This window comes from Macaca fascicularis, chromosome 1 (assembly GCF_037993035.2).
Source record: "Macaca fascicularis isolate 582-1 chromosome 1, T2T-MFA8v1.1".
NCBI classification, from domain to species: Eukaryota; Metazoa; Chordata; class Mammalia; order Primates; family Cercopithecidae; genus Macaca; species Macaca fascicularis.
In genome coordinates this window covers 151,801,266-151,816,132 of record NC_088375.1, presented here as the reverse complement: position 1 = coordinate 151,816,132, position 14,867 = coordinate 151,801,266, and the positions used below count along the sequence as shown (strand labels likewise).

The 14,867-nt window shown below is 35.6% G+C and overlaps 1 protein-coding gene across 7 annotated transcripts in view; it reads right to left on the bottom strand.

Annotated features, from left to right (window-relative positions):
• The window catches only part of LOC123568046 (pancreatic progenitor cell differentiation and proliferation factor-like), a 223,453-nt gene that overhangs the window by 204,946 nt on the left and 3,640 nt on the right, over positions 1–14,867 (bottom strand). For 2 of the 7 annotated variants that reach the window (XR_012429151.1, XR_012429150.1), the window contains exons 2-3: positions 5,463–5,621; positions 4,279–4,390 (exon numbers count right to left, since the gene is read on the bottom strand). The exons of the other annotated variants lie outside the window; for them this stretch is intronic. The gene's annotated coding sequence lies outside the window, so the exon portion shown is untranslated. The remainder of the gene's footprint in view (positions 1–4,278; positions 4,391–5,462; positions 5,622–14,867) is intronic. 7 annotated transcript variants of the gene reach the window in all.

Below are 14,867 nucleotides of genomic sequence, written 5' to 3'. Positions count from 1 at the left end.
CTGCTGCTCTTGTAATCAAATTCCTCAGCATTCAATACAGCAGGACTGAGTTTCCTAGTTAATGCTATAAAGCGACACTGAATAAATACAAATGGCTTAATCTTCTTTTGCAGTCATATCCTCCCACACTGGTGTATGTAATTAGAAAAATACTACATCTCATGTACTGAATAGTGAATACAGCAGATTGTTAATCATTATATTTACATGGCTTATATAAAAAGTATTTAAATTCATGAGTACTATAAGATTTCTTTTAAAGAATAGTAACACATATACAAAAATGTGTATTGTCATCTCTGTAGCTTATTGATGTGTTTATAGTACTTCCTTTAAAAATTGTTGCATAACAAAAATTCAGGTGCCAAATATTGACAAAACAAAATATTGAAAAAAAAGTGTATATATATTTTTGTTTATATCTATATCCATCTCTATACATACATATAACACAAACACACATATATATATAAAACAAACAAATTTGATGGAGTTTGCAAATTCCAAGGAAAAGACACATTCACACACACATGAAAATATAATCCCACATTCAAATAAAATGTGACATATTAAAATGTATCATAAATGTATTTCTAGTGAAGCCTATTTTATAAAATGTATTGTGTACTATATTTTATCTGTATTTTACACCAATGTAATATTGATTTCCTACAAAAACACATTAAATAAGAGATTTATGAGAAAGGTAACAAATCTCTTTCGGCCAATAAACCGTAACTCTTTTGTGTCTGCTTTATGAACAGGAGCAAAAATGGTAATGCTTCATGTATTTCAATAATTTATCCAAAATTTACAAATGTTTGTCATTTAAAAATAATTAAGAGAATAAGAAATGGGTGATTAATAAGGAAATAATAAGTATTTGTTTAACTCTCTAACACCCTTACAAACAACAAAAACATCTATGTATATTTATATACATCTAAGTACATATAAAGGCATGGGTATTTGCACTGTCAAAGATGAGTTTACAAATAATAAATAAAGGAGGAAATTAATAGGCAAAGAATGTGGCTTTTGAAATAAAATAGGTTTTTGAGACATGTCAAGCAACAGCGATTACTTAAAAAATACAAAACAGAGCAGCTTGAATCTGATTGAAGTGGTTACACACTGTGCGAGCAAAAGGATGCAAGAGTCTCGAAGAAGTCTAGGCAGAGTACAGGGAAAGCACGAATGAGCAACACAGAGAAACTGCTCTCGTTTTATCTCTATAACCTCCACCCTCCCTTTTACCTTCCAAAGTTGTAACCCTGAACTTGGGACAAGAATCAGGTGATTTCTGTTGAAGCTGCCCTTCCTTCCCCTAATCTATTATTTCACATAATTAACTGTCTGACTTACTTGTCCTCTGATTTTATCTGAGGAGCTGGCAAATTTCACTAATTCCTGCAGTTACCACATATCAATGTTAAAGATGTATTTAATTCCCAAGATGGAAAGCAAACACTCAGAGTATGCATAAGAAAGACGGAAATACTGGAAAGCTAATAACACTTGCCACTCTTGTAGCACCTTTCAGCCAATGATTTCGAGGCCCTTACAAAGCAAAGGCTTATCCTTCTCATTTTGCTGAAACTGAAATGCAGAAAGGTTAAGTGATTTGTTTATTTATTTATTTGTGATTTATTTATTCTGCCCTAACAAGTCAGTAATGAGCTGGGAATAGGAGACAAAATGTCTGATGCTTTATTCCCTTTCAGACCACTCACCTTGCTCACGGTGGAAGCTGATGACATTTACTTTTATAAGTCAGGAACCATCATTATTAAACTGACATGCCTACACTATGCTTAGAAATAGTCAGAAAAGTCAAGGGCCATTGCTTCGGAGCTCAGAGTTCAGAGCAAAGTTACTTTGAACAATTATAACTTAAAGAAACAGGGAGTTAACTGAGACATTTATTCAATGAGTCCCTGGTGTGATGTCACAAATCCTGCTAACATTTATCGTAAACCATGTGACAGGTACTGTCCTCAGTGCATTGAGTTCATAAAATCAATTAAGCCACATAATAATCTTAGCTGTAGGTACCACTGTTATTCAGTTTTCCAGAAGAGAAAATGGAGGAATAGAAAAGTATTTTGCCCAAATCACAAGTTGAGTAAAACTGGTGGGGCCAGAGATGCACAATGCATGGCACCTGACTTCAGAGCCTAATGATCTCTGCTAAGCAACACTGCCTCTCTTTTGCATCCTTGCACCATGCCAAAAAAATTAACAGCAGAAAGAGCGTTTAGTACAAATGAACAAAATGAAGTGCTGATGTAACTTTGGATTTGCTCATAAGCTGCTGAACAATATTATTTCTAATTATGAATATAACTTCATACCAATTTTTTTAAAAAAAGTAAAATCCAAAGTTTCCAATGCTTATGGGAGAAACAAAGATAAAAAGGATTTTTTAAAAGTGTAGTTTGAACTTCTAATTTATTGCAACATGGCTGTATCCTTTTTGCTTTGGAAACGGATGGTATAGGGAATATTTTGAAAGGAGTGTTCAACATGAATCCACATTTTGACTACAAGAGTGACTAAAAAAGTTATTAAGGTTATTTCACTCTTTCATTTTCAAAACAATTTTATTAGATATTATCCAGGTGTTGGATGTGTAAGGAGAATCTACAAAATATTAGCTTAAATTAATAATATTTATTCAAAGCTAAATATTAAAATTTTAAATAATATACTATGTGGTGTGGTGAAAAGAATACTGACCTAATCAGTCCAGACCTGGTTTCAAAGTCCGTCCCAACCAAAGACTAGTGTGACCTTGGGTAAGTTATGTAAACTTACTGACCTCTAATTTTCTCAGTTCTAGAATAATGATATTCCCACTATGCAAGGCTGTTGGGAGGATTACATAGACCATCAACTCTGAAGAAATGACTTAAGTCTTTTTGTTCACCACTTCCCAATGTTCAGCCTACCATAATCGTGGGTTTATCATAGATGCTAAACACTTATTTGTTGAATAAATGAGAATACTTACAGTTCTAACATCATACCTGGTATGTTAGATGCTCAATACATGTTACAATTTTTTAACTTTAAAAAATTGTTAATGTTATTATTGTTAATAAGGTATATGCAACAACTGCTAAGGATCTGACAATGACAATACTTGGAAGCGGACAAGTTAGTTTGCCACAGTTTCATGAATCTGAGTGGAAGACACGAGACTCCTGGATGAAAGACAAAGTAGTTAATTACTCACAGCAATAACCACAATCAGGGGTTCACGATTTTTGCACTGAGCCCCAATTCCCTCAGGGCAATAAGATGAGGGCCAAGTAATACCTGTACAGCCCATGGGTGATATGATAGGGGAATGGTCAGTAAGCATGCTTGCCTTTCACTCTAGTGATAGGCAGTATCTCTATCCTTAAGGTTGAAAGCAAATCAACTTTACTTTGATGTGCAGAAACATGGGAGACCCGTAAAGAATTGTTGCCCAACAGTATAAAAGTGTACAGTATATTGAAATGTGATCAGAATGTGGTTTTCAATTATAAAACAGCAGTCTAGGATATAACAAAGTTATCTTATTTTTTAAGAGACTTTAATGGTATATTTAATTTGCTAGATGCCTTGCTGTCTAGATTATATTTTTTCTTTAAATTTTATCATTTTGTTAGAATGTAAACATTGGCTTATTTCTTATTGGCTTAGAATATTATTCTTATTGGCTTAGAATATAAAGAGAACTATGGCTTCTTTGAAAACTATTCCATTCTGAACAAGGACACCAGGGGTTTATGAAAGAACTTTTATCTATCAAAAATAGAAATCATGAACTTGAAGCTCTTATTACAGGATTCTATGCAGACAAACTGAGCAGCCATATATTTCCATATTGGAAATATACAGTCGTGGAACATTCCAGGCAGCAACTCTAACAGTGATAAACTCGCAGTATTCTCTGCCAACAGCTTTCTCAGATTATTTTCCTATTTTTCTACACTTGTCGCTGCTAACCCTTGAAAGGAGTGGTTTACAATTATTGCATTCATTTCTTCAATACTCATTCATTCAGTCCTTAATCCCTTAATGTCAGGCTTTAGTACTAATGGCTCAATAAAACTCTTAAATATCAACAGTAAACTTTAAATAATCAAATTCAATGACTTTTCCGAAGTCTTCTCCTACTTGTACTTTTGGTATCAGCCTGTCCTTTTTGAAAGTCTCTGCCTTTTGAATTCTATGCCTAGTTCTATTCCCATCTCTCTGAAAGACAGCACTTCAAATTTCTCTTACCTGGTTCTGTTTCACATCCCATCTCTTAAATGTTAGTCTTTTGTGGGTCCTTTATCCTTTTCTCTCTTCAGGCTCCTTCTCTCAGTGACCCCATGGTTTTCAAGCCTTAGTTCTATAAAGATGGCATTGAAAAGTAAATCTCCATTTCTAAACTCTCTCCTCATTCAGTCTCCTATTTTCAGACATTTGCCAGACGCCTCCACCTGAATGCCCTAAGCATATCTCAGACTCAACATGTCTATCACTCAACTTCTTCACTTATCCCGCCAAATCAGTTCCTGCCCATAGCTACCCAATCTCTTCTAAGCACACTGTTGTCGTGGAGCACAGTGCTGTGGCTTGTCCCCTGGCATCATGGCTGAACGGTAATACCTCTCTTTCATCATGTTACCACCACCCTGGTTTAGAGCTCTATAATCGACCCCTTAGCAAACCTACCCCTTGGCAAATGCAATAGCATCCTGACAGGTTTTCCTGGTTGTAGGCTATACTTTTCCCTGCATCCTGTTCTGTTTTTTACTTTTGGGAGAAAAGGCTGTTAGCTACTCTTTATTGCCTGCTGGACAAATCCATGCCCTTTAGTCTGGTGTCAAGTCTCTTTACAATCTGGCCTTTTCCTGCTTTCATTCAACAGATATTTAATGGACTAGGAATAATATAGAATATTCATAATCAGACACAGTACCACCTTGGAATGGGTACCTCAGGAGGAGGAATGAACTAATATTAATCAGTTAATGTGTTATTATAAACCATGAGAAGTGATACTACAGAAAGTCATAGTTCCACCTTTATCCGCTGCTACTGTCCTCCACATTTCTGATGTTCTAACCAAGTTGGATTGTTTGATGATAGATCAAACTTTTGTTTCCTTTTCCTTTTCAAAATGTAGTAGTTACGTATTGTGTCTTATCTGAACTTCCCTCTTCCTCCTGCTTTTCACTATCTTTTGAAATCTTTCCTATTCTATGAGGCCCAGCTCTCAAATGTCATTGCTCCTAGAATCTGTCTTTGATCATCCTAGCCACTCTCAAACCAATTAGAGCTCTTTGTATGATGTTTATGAGATTTTCTCTTAATCCATATGATTCTGTAGTGTGTGTGCACGTGGCAACTGCCTCTTCTATATTGGGAAAAAGCTGAGCAGGGGGCACCATGTTTTAATATTTGTATATAATCCCTACCTGCCAAACATATTAGCCGTTCGTAGTAGACCTTCATTATTTGTTGAATGAGTGAATGAATTAATACAATACTCCTAATATCCAGGATGCTTCCTCTGGTTAGCTGCTACTTCATAGAAAAACAGTCCACGGCTGATGTGATGGGAGACTGACCCTCTGCTGGCAAAGAAGTTAACAAGTCATTATGATAGCAGCAGTTTCATTCGAAAAACCCCACTTGGAACCCAAATCTCCTACAGAGCAGTTAGGAAGGAGGTTGATTTCCCAATGGATTGGGGGAAATAAAATCTACCTTCAAAATTCACTAGAGCAGGGGTGCCCAGAGCATAATATTGTCACCTCCTTGGGAACACAGTATTTCTAGTAAGGGTATCATCAGAAATCAATCACTCAACAGTTCTGTTCTTGCCATATCATTTCAGGAAATGCTATTTGCAGAAACAGTAAAATAGACAAAGCTTTGCTAAGTCTCAAGACACTCCTCTTCTAAACCAGAGGCCTCCAATTTACTAAGCTCATTAAACCACACTCTAATTTTATGCCTAAAACATGCTGCTATATATGTGGTTTAAAACAATCATAAGATTTAGCATATTATATCTTCAAGGCTCTTTGCACACATCAAGTAATTATCCACATAACACCCCTGTGATGACAGTGTTATTATTCCCATTTTATAGATAAGGATATTGAGACACTAGAGATCTAATAATTTGCCTAAGGCAGTATAATAGACCAGCTGCAGAAACTAAATTAAAATAGAATGTTCTGACTCTTTGTCCTGATTTCAAACTGCAAAATTATACTTGATATCAGGCTTTTCTCTATATGCGTACTTTATAATATCAACACGGGCATGCATTGAATTACATATGGGTCTTAGAAAATAAGCATCACTATTATTTAACAGTAATAGATACACTTCCACCTATGCTGCTTTCTGCATGGGAGAGAATAGAAATAAACATTATCCTGGCATGCTTAGGAATTATATATCAATTATATAATTCTATCTAATAATCTGTTCCTCTTAAAGATACTACATTCCACACCGTTAGCAATTTTAGTATTCTCACAATGAGATGATTAGAAACAAAATGGCTGGTTTGAAAAATATTTCCAACTACAATCATTTTGTGCTGTAATGCCTCACCAAAATGGGAGGACATGATAATCCTGTACCTCATGCAAAATCAATTACATTTTAGTTCAAGAATCTCAGTGACTGAAACAGAGTATTATTTTATGTCCTGAACAATATGTTCTTTCAGTTACTAAGGAAACCAGTAGCAAAAACTAAGTTTACAGTGATGCATTCTCAAGAAATTGACTACAATGTCAGTCTCTGGGGTATCACTACAAAGTGCTATTTGCATTTAAATTTCTTATAACCCTTAAGCAACTGATTTGTTTGTTTATAAGCATGAGTGTGCATTTTTTTTAGCTCTGGAAAATTTTTTTTAAAGATTCAACCAATACATTGATATTTAACCATTTAGAGAGCTACCCATCAAGCATACGTACAATGTCCCTTCCTGAATTATAATGTGTGGATTGCACTTCTGTGGGTTTCCAATGAGACCTCCTTTAAAGCCTCTGCACATAATGTGCTCCTCACTAATGAAAGCCGCACATTCTGTTTCACACATGGTAACAAATAGGCGAAGTCATGTTGACTTATACTGTTGCATGTCACAAATAACAAGATTCTACAGGAATCAATACATCTATTTTGCACACAAGGTTTCTGGAGTCTAGGGCTATTCAAGTCAGACTCCAAGTTCCTCGGGGAAGGCAAGGAAAACCCCAGATTTTTCTTGACAGACACTTGCCTCTTTTGTCAAAAAGAAACAACAAATATTCTGATGAGTTACTGATGTTTTTATAGTGGAAAACTCTCCTGACAAACTACTCTACTGACCAGAAATGACAAGGCCTTGACATGCTGCCTTTGCCTACAGAAGATATAGAACTGCTGCAAAAGCTGATCGGACTGAATACGGCCACAGAGAGAGGAAGAGGGATGGAGACAGAGCAGTGTCAAAAGACACTGACTCTGGGCTGTTTACCCTTAGTGAAATCAAAAATCCATTCATTCTCCCACCAGAATTATTTCCCAGCACTGTCCTTTGTCTTAAGGTTTTGCAGTTAAAACCTTGTAATTATTTTTGCATAAAAACACTTCTTGGGCTTCAAATTTATTCTGTATTTAGTGAAATAAAACCACACAAACAGTGTAAAATGAGCCTTTGTTAAACAAATCACTTTTATGACTAAGCAATTGCACACACTCACCCCAAGGAACACACAAACAGAACAGAAGAGGCAAGATGCCTATATGAAACTGCAGACAAGCAATTGCAAATACAGCACTCCACAGTAAAACAAAATTAAGTAACATTCTAACTTTAGAAAGTATGGCACTGATTTAGATCAGATGTTTTTTGATAGAAAATTATTTCAGCAAAGTAATTGTAAGCCAGTCTTTTGCACTGCTCATTTCCTTCTTCCCTCCGATTTCACTCCGTATCAGTACCCATGGTAAATATATTGCTCTTGAATAGTAAGAAATTATGAAAGCAAGGAACAGAGATCAGCCATTCCTGGGTATCTGGGAAACAAGCACACTGGAGGCTAATTTTGTGTAAGATTTCTTTTACTTCCCATCAATATGCCATAAGTCTGACCTGGAGGATCCCCTTCAATTGATGCAAGAAAGTAATTAAGTCTCCAGGCTCATCACAACCTGTGCAATCTCATGTGCAAAGATTGCTCTTTGAGTCAAACAGCTTTTAGTTTTATGATAAAGAATCTTGTAATGTAGGGTTAACAATTAAAGCCAGGCAGTATGTTTCTCTCATGGGGCTTGGTGCTCACTCAAGTGCTACAATCACCAAACTCATCTGAAAGGAGTTGAGTTTAAACCCAGATTTTTCTTTTTGCTTTTTATTTTCTTATCCTTTTTTTTTTTTTTTTTTTTTTAGGTCGGCCTTTCCTTGCTCCGCCTGCTTTGTCATCTAGCTTTCCTAGTGGTCCTTTATTTCTTGTTACTCTTGGTCCCCACCCTTAGGAAATGTTAAGGTTGCTTCCTCTTTGGTGTGAGTCACATAACAAAAATCAAATCCTCAGCCAGTGTGTGGGCTGAAAACAAAATGTATCATTGACAGGCTTAAGGAGAACTCCTGAGTGTCTGTAAGGTATCAGCTCTGCTGAGTCCCAGCCAGACAGTCAACACGTACCTACTCACCGATACCATGGGTCTATTTAGTGCATTTTCTCATTGGCTTGCCTCCTTGCTTAATCAAGTGGAAGACGCAGCCACCTCATTACAAACAGAACAGAATGAAGGCTTACCTTGCTTTCTCCCTTTTAATAGGGGTTGACCTTTCTTATCTCCATGCTAGACATCTGCTTGCTTTCTACAATGGCTCCACATCATAATAGTTCAGTGTGTATTTTTAAACGTATGTTTTAAAATACATGTCATTTGTTTTGGGACTAATAATATGGGCCACATGTTATTAATATAAAGATTGATTTAATCATTAACTCTAAGAATGTATAATATAGCTCCCCCCACCCCTAACACACATACAAAAAAAAAAAAAAAAAAAAAAAAAAAGCAAACGTAGGCAGACAGGCTCCTTCTGGAGCACGTGATTGGTGGCCTTCTGGCATATTCAAGTCCATATGAGACTGAAGACCATAACAGTTTACACAGGCAGACAGGTACATTGTAAAAAGCTGATGTCTGGGACAATGGTGGTTTTGCTTTTTGAAAAGGGAGACATTTAAGATCTAAAAGAATACATCAATCCTCTCAAAATTTGCATCATTAAGGCTTCCTTCTAATTGATTCTTTTTAAAAATTGTTGTATTTTCACTGCTTCAGAACAGAACTACAACAGCTGAGAAGGAAAAGGTGGCAAATACAGTTCAGAATGTGACTAAAAATGTGTCATTCTTCTGCAAGCATTTTATAGTTGAACACAGCGTCCTGAATGAAATGAAGTGTATCCGTGCATGTGGCACACAGTGCACAGACTCAAACCCATGGTACGCAGTGCACAGAGCCTCAAGCCAAGAACATTACTGAATATTCTTGAACCTGTGTTGGAATTTAGCGGTAGTATTTTCTTGTTTTCTACAAATCTGCTACTTTTTTGCTGGCACTTACTTTGGACAAGGACAGAGGACAGGGCTGCTCTGAAGAAGAGATGACTGTAAACTAAATGTGAAATTTTTCAAAACGATTGCCCTGGCATTTTACCCTTTGCATCGTGGTCTGAATTCACTGATTTGCATATATAACTGCAGGAGTTAAAGGTGCAAGTACAGTAATCACAGCATAACTCAGGATGCAGATGGGAGAACCAGCAGTTGGCCTCTACTTGAGTTCTTCCCTTGAGTAATGGAAAGGGTCCCAGCTTCTCATCTGTTTTCCTCAAGTTGTTTCACCTTAACTCTGTTTCAAAGTCATAATAAAAAATCTTCTATCTTAACCTTGGCATGAGGTCAGGAGAAAAGACTTTAGATAGTGCACTTACAGGTTTTTATCCTGCAGTCTCAGGGGACTGTACATTCTCCAGCCAGCTGTACCTTTTGAAGTTTCACAGAGATTCTATACTCTTTCTAGTTACAATTTCCTCTGTTTTATTTTTTTTTAAGAATCTAAGCTGATTAGTTAGCAACTTTTTTTTAACTATTTCATTTGATGCAAGTGGTTTAAGCTAGATTGTCTCTTGTCAGCTCTTCTCTTCACAATGACAAGTTTGTCTTTCCCACAAATCTACCTCTGATAGCCTCAGTGTTGGTATATTTGTATTTCTAGTAAAGTTGAATATGGAGACAGAGAGCCAGAAAGAACTTGCATATGTAAATCAATTTATTTTTATTTAAAATAAATATATCAGAGAGTATGATATAAAATAATGTATGAGAGACAATGTGTTTTCATTTTTAGATGTAAAGAAGTTACATCAGATAATTCTGTATTTGAAGGAAGAGATTATTTGAGGCAAGAAACATATACTACCATAAAACACATTTGGCCATATTTTAAATATGAGTGTGTTGCATAAATCCTAATGTTTATATTGTTTTTAACATACTCGAGGTGTGAGAAAAAAAGAAAGTTATGCTGTCCACCTCATAATTAAATCTGAGCACCATAGGATTGTATTCCACTGCCCCACATTCAAGAAAAGTGCAGGTTTCTCAGCTACAGCTGAATGTAAGTGTCAGGTGAAAAGACTGAAGTGAGGGTGTTTTCTCTCCACAGTCTCATTCCCTCCTCACAGTCCCACCCAATTCCATCCTGACATAACACAAGACAAGAGCTTGTCCTCTGCAATGAGAGTGATGACTAGTGGCTGAGCGTTTGTATGACTTGAAAACATATCTGAACGAGGTAAAAATTGAAAATTAACTTTCAGTGGCTAAGAAGGGGAAACTTAATAGCCTGAAAATCCATTTGTCTACAGTACTCAAAGTAGAATGTAACCAAATAAAACTATATACAAGTCAATTTGTATTTTCCTGACTTAATTTAAATACCACACAAAAAAAGAACAAAATAGCAGAACCATGAGAGTCCTCAGAATAACAGAAAAGAAGGCTCCCATAAACAATTATGGTTTCAGATATGATATTGGGCAATTGTTCAAAAAGACTAAGGAAGTTCCATGGGAATTGTGCCAACCAAAAACATGAAACACACACACACTCTTTAAATGTAGCCTTTGGTTGATGGAACAAAACCTTGTGGTCCTCTACTAGGTGCGTAAAAATGCAACTGAGAGAAATAGGGAAAGGAGGAAGATTTCAATCTTCTCCATTTACCTCTCTGTAGGACATCCTCAGGTAATTCTTTAAGACATAAATTTTGGGCAAAACTTAAGGTTAACCTCCTAGCCAGGAGCTAGTAAATGCTGCCAACTCCTAAGAGAGAACTAGCTAGAACTGCTGTTGCTGGCATAATTGGGCAGCCGGCAAACTGAGCTGAGTCCACACAAGCCTGTGCCATCCATATCACCTTGTCCTGTCTGCACATTTGAAAATGGAGCAAATTATATTCTGGGAATATAACACTGTGATTTTCTCAGGGAAGTGGGTATTTTATTTTGAGTTAAAATAATACCTCCCACATCTCCTGCTAAAACATAGACACACACACACACACACACACACACACACACACACATGTCTCCTTCCTATAACGTTCTAAAATGTATCCAGGCCCTGATTAACGAACTTTACTCATTTTATTTTAGGTAGTTTGGAATGTGTCTCTACCTTAGTAAAGGCAGACCCTTTACAAACTGTGTGAGGTTGTGACAGAGCAAGTGGTTCAGAGCACAGGTTACTGATGGTACCCTGGTACACTTTCTAGTGTGTTACCTTGGGTAGGTAATTCTACCTCTTTGCATTTCAGTTAGTTCATCCGTGTAATGGAATATTAGTAGTATCTTATGAGGTTTCTTTGTGAATTAAATAAAATAATGCATGTAAAAGTCCTAGGATATAGTAAACAATATGAATTATTAATATTTGTATTACTAGTTTCTAACAGAGTAATTTTTCCATGATAAGTATTGTTCAATCAAAAGCAAATGATGTTTAAAGATCTGGGTTTTTTTGACTTACTTACTTCACATTTTAAAATGTTCTACTAGCTATAGATAAATAAAAAGATATATAATATATAGCTAGGTAATAAATAATATTTTTAACTAATATAACAAAAAGTCTTACTAGAGAAGTTTAAGAGTCTTGAATGAGGATTTGCCATAACTTTTAATTAGAATATTGAAATTAACTGTCATAAAAAGTTACTTTGTTAATGATTTAGCATACTGTGAAATGACTATCACGCTATCATAAAGTTAAATTAATGGAAACTTTTAAAACACACAACAAAAGAGATAAATGTCTCATCTTTTGACACTGAATGTAACTGGTATAGAGCTCTACATTTTGGACCAATTTGAGATAAATTTGGCAACACTGTAATGTCATTTTATTTGGTGAACAAATAAGAGGCTAAAAGTACTGCTAATATATTGAATACCTTACACTGGGATCTAAGGTGATGACAACCTTTGTAAAAGATTGCCTGGAACTTGAAAAAAAAAAAAAAAGGAGCAAATAGAGTCACAGAATGTGAAAATTTAAAAAGAATTTAGAGATGCTAATTTTAATCTTTGAATGCTAAAGAAAACTTATATCCAGAGAGGTGAAGGCTTTGCCTTAGTACTCAGCAAATTAGGAACGAAGCCAGGATTAGAACCAAGATCTTCTCAGATTTCTGACTATCAACTTCAGGAAAAGAAAAAAAATAGTTTTAAATGTAATTTCCATCACTTAAAAATTATTCAAGTTGAAATAGTTTTAGGGGTAGAAATGTTACATAATAGAAAACATTAAAATTACTCAGCAAATGTTTACAAGGATCTTTATTCCAATAGCTATTTTTATTTGCTTGTCTTACATTTGTACCAGAAAATTTATGTGTGTACTTAATTTTGTCAATATTTAGATATAATTTCATTATCTGTATTACTGAAAAACAAAGTTTCAGTGTATTGTATAAGTTTATTGTTTTTAACTTAATTTTTATTTAAACATATCTCCACGTTTTTATTCGAATTTTTGTATTAAAAAAATTTCAGATTTTTAAGAGAATAGTTGGCACACATTAACCTTGTTTTTTTTAAAACTCTGTTTCATAAAATAAACCAAATAAAAAATGGCACATCCATGGCACTTCTTATTAATAGTGGCACTTAGAATTATAAGAATTTTAAAATCACAATAAACAGAATTTAAATCATGTTTATGAAGAAAAACAAGGTAATTCACAGATAGTGATGGGATAATAAAACCACAACTTTCTGAATCATGTCTAGAAGGTAAATTACATTACTTCCCAGGTCGTCTTTCTAAAAACCTCTAAGATATACCAGTAGTTAAGCAGATAATAAGTACTTCTCTCTTTCTAAGGTGGAGATGTTGAATGCTTTTCTCATAGTTTGTTTTTGTTGTTACTTTTTAGTATTTAACACCTTTTGCACAGCAACTAAATTCATTTTATATGGACTTCAGAAATTTTAAACCTGAGGCCTAATGATGTAGACGTCTTATTTGAATTAAATGAGAATATCATCTGTGCCAGAGACAGACAAAGAATGTCAGATTAGACACTAAATTAATGACAAGACCACAAATATCATCTCTGTTCTTCATATAGTGACCCTATGGATGCTGACATGTGTTAACCATATAGAAGAGATCATGTAATTATTATAACAATAGATAGCAAGAAAGTTGGCTTTCATTTGATTCCTCTGCCCAGCTTCTTATAAAGTGACATCCATCTCATTTCTGTATTACACCAAAGTAAAATCAATATTTATATACATTAAGGTTATGTAAAGACTAGGATGCTATAATGTCTGGTATACATATCCACAATACAATCATATAGTACCTCCACTCTGAAATTTGCTTTAGTACCTAGCAAGGAGCCGAAGAGTACCTTACTTCCTATGTCTGAACATTTGACCAAACTTAAGAAACAACACCCCCGCAACCTTGTCATTTCAATTTTTCACACTTTTGTCTGTATGTGTTTTATGTCTCAACGAAGACTTATCTCCCCAACCCACTGCCACAGGATAATTCCCTGTAACAAAGCTCAGTCTCAATCTCCACCCAAATGAAAAAAGGGCAAATCCCCAAAGAGAAAAGTAACAGTCACAGCCATTTCTACGGGTCCCAATCTCACAGACCAAGGAGGGACCGATGACAGTTCATCGCTACCAGAAACCGGCGAATATGCCCGAAGGGGGTTGGAGGTTCTGTAAGGGGATTTTGTAGGAAGAATATCTTTCTGAGCCCTCCAACAGAGAGAAGGGTTTTTTACAAGTAAGGAAGCTGTGTTGGCACAACGGACAACAATTTCAAGCTGGGAGGAGATGCAAATAGCCACCAGTGTGAGAATTTTGTGTCTGTCAGACACAGGGCTTCCTAACCATTCTTCTTCCCTCCATCTTTTGTATAACAGTGTTTGGAGAGAGAATGAACTCAACATTGTGCAAACACTTTTGCTATAAATCACCACAGCATCCAAAATACCAAGGGCCCCCCAAACCTTCAACTTGTTTTCCTTTCCTGGTCAGGGTTAGAATGCAATTAGACAGCCAAGTGAGAAAAAAAGGGGGAGAAAAAAGGGGTGGTTGGCCAAGATGTGTAGCCGTGCTTAAAATTGCACCTGGAACATCATGGCCTATTTCTCCCATATGATTGTTAATAAAATAAAACTTTATTTTATGTAGTGTCTTTATGCCAAAATGCATCCCCAAATACTTGACAGACTTAAATAATGCATTTAATACAACCGTTGTG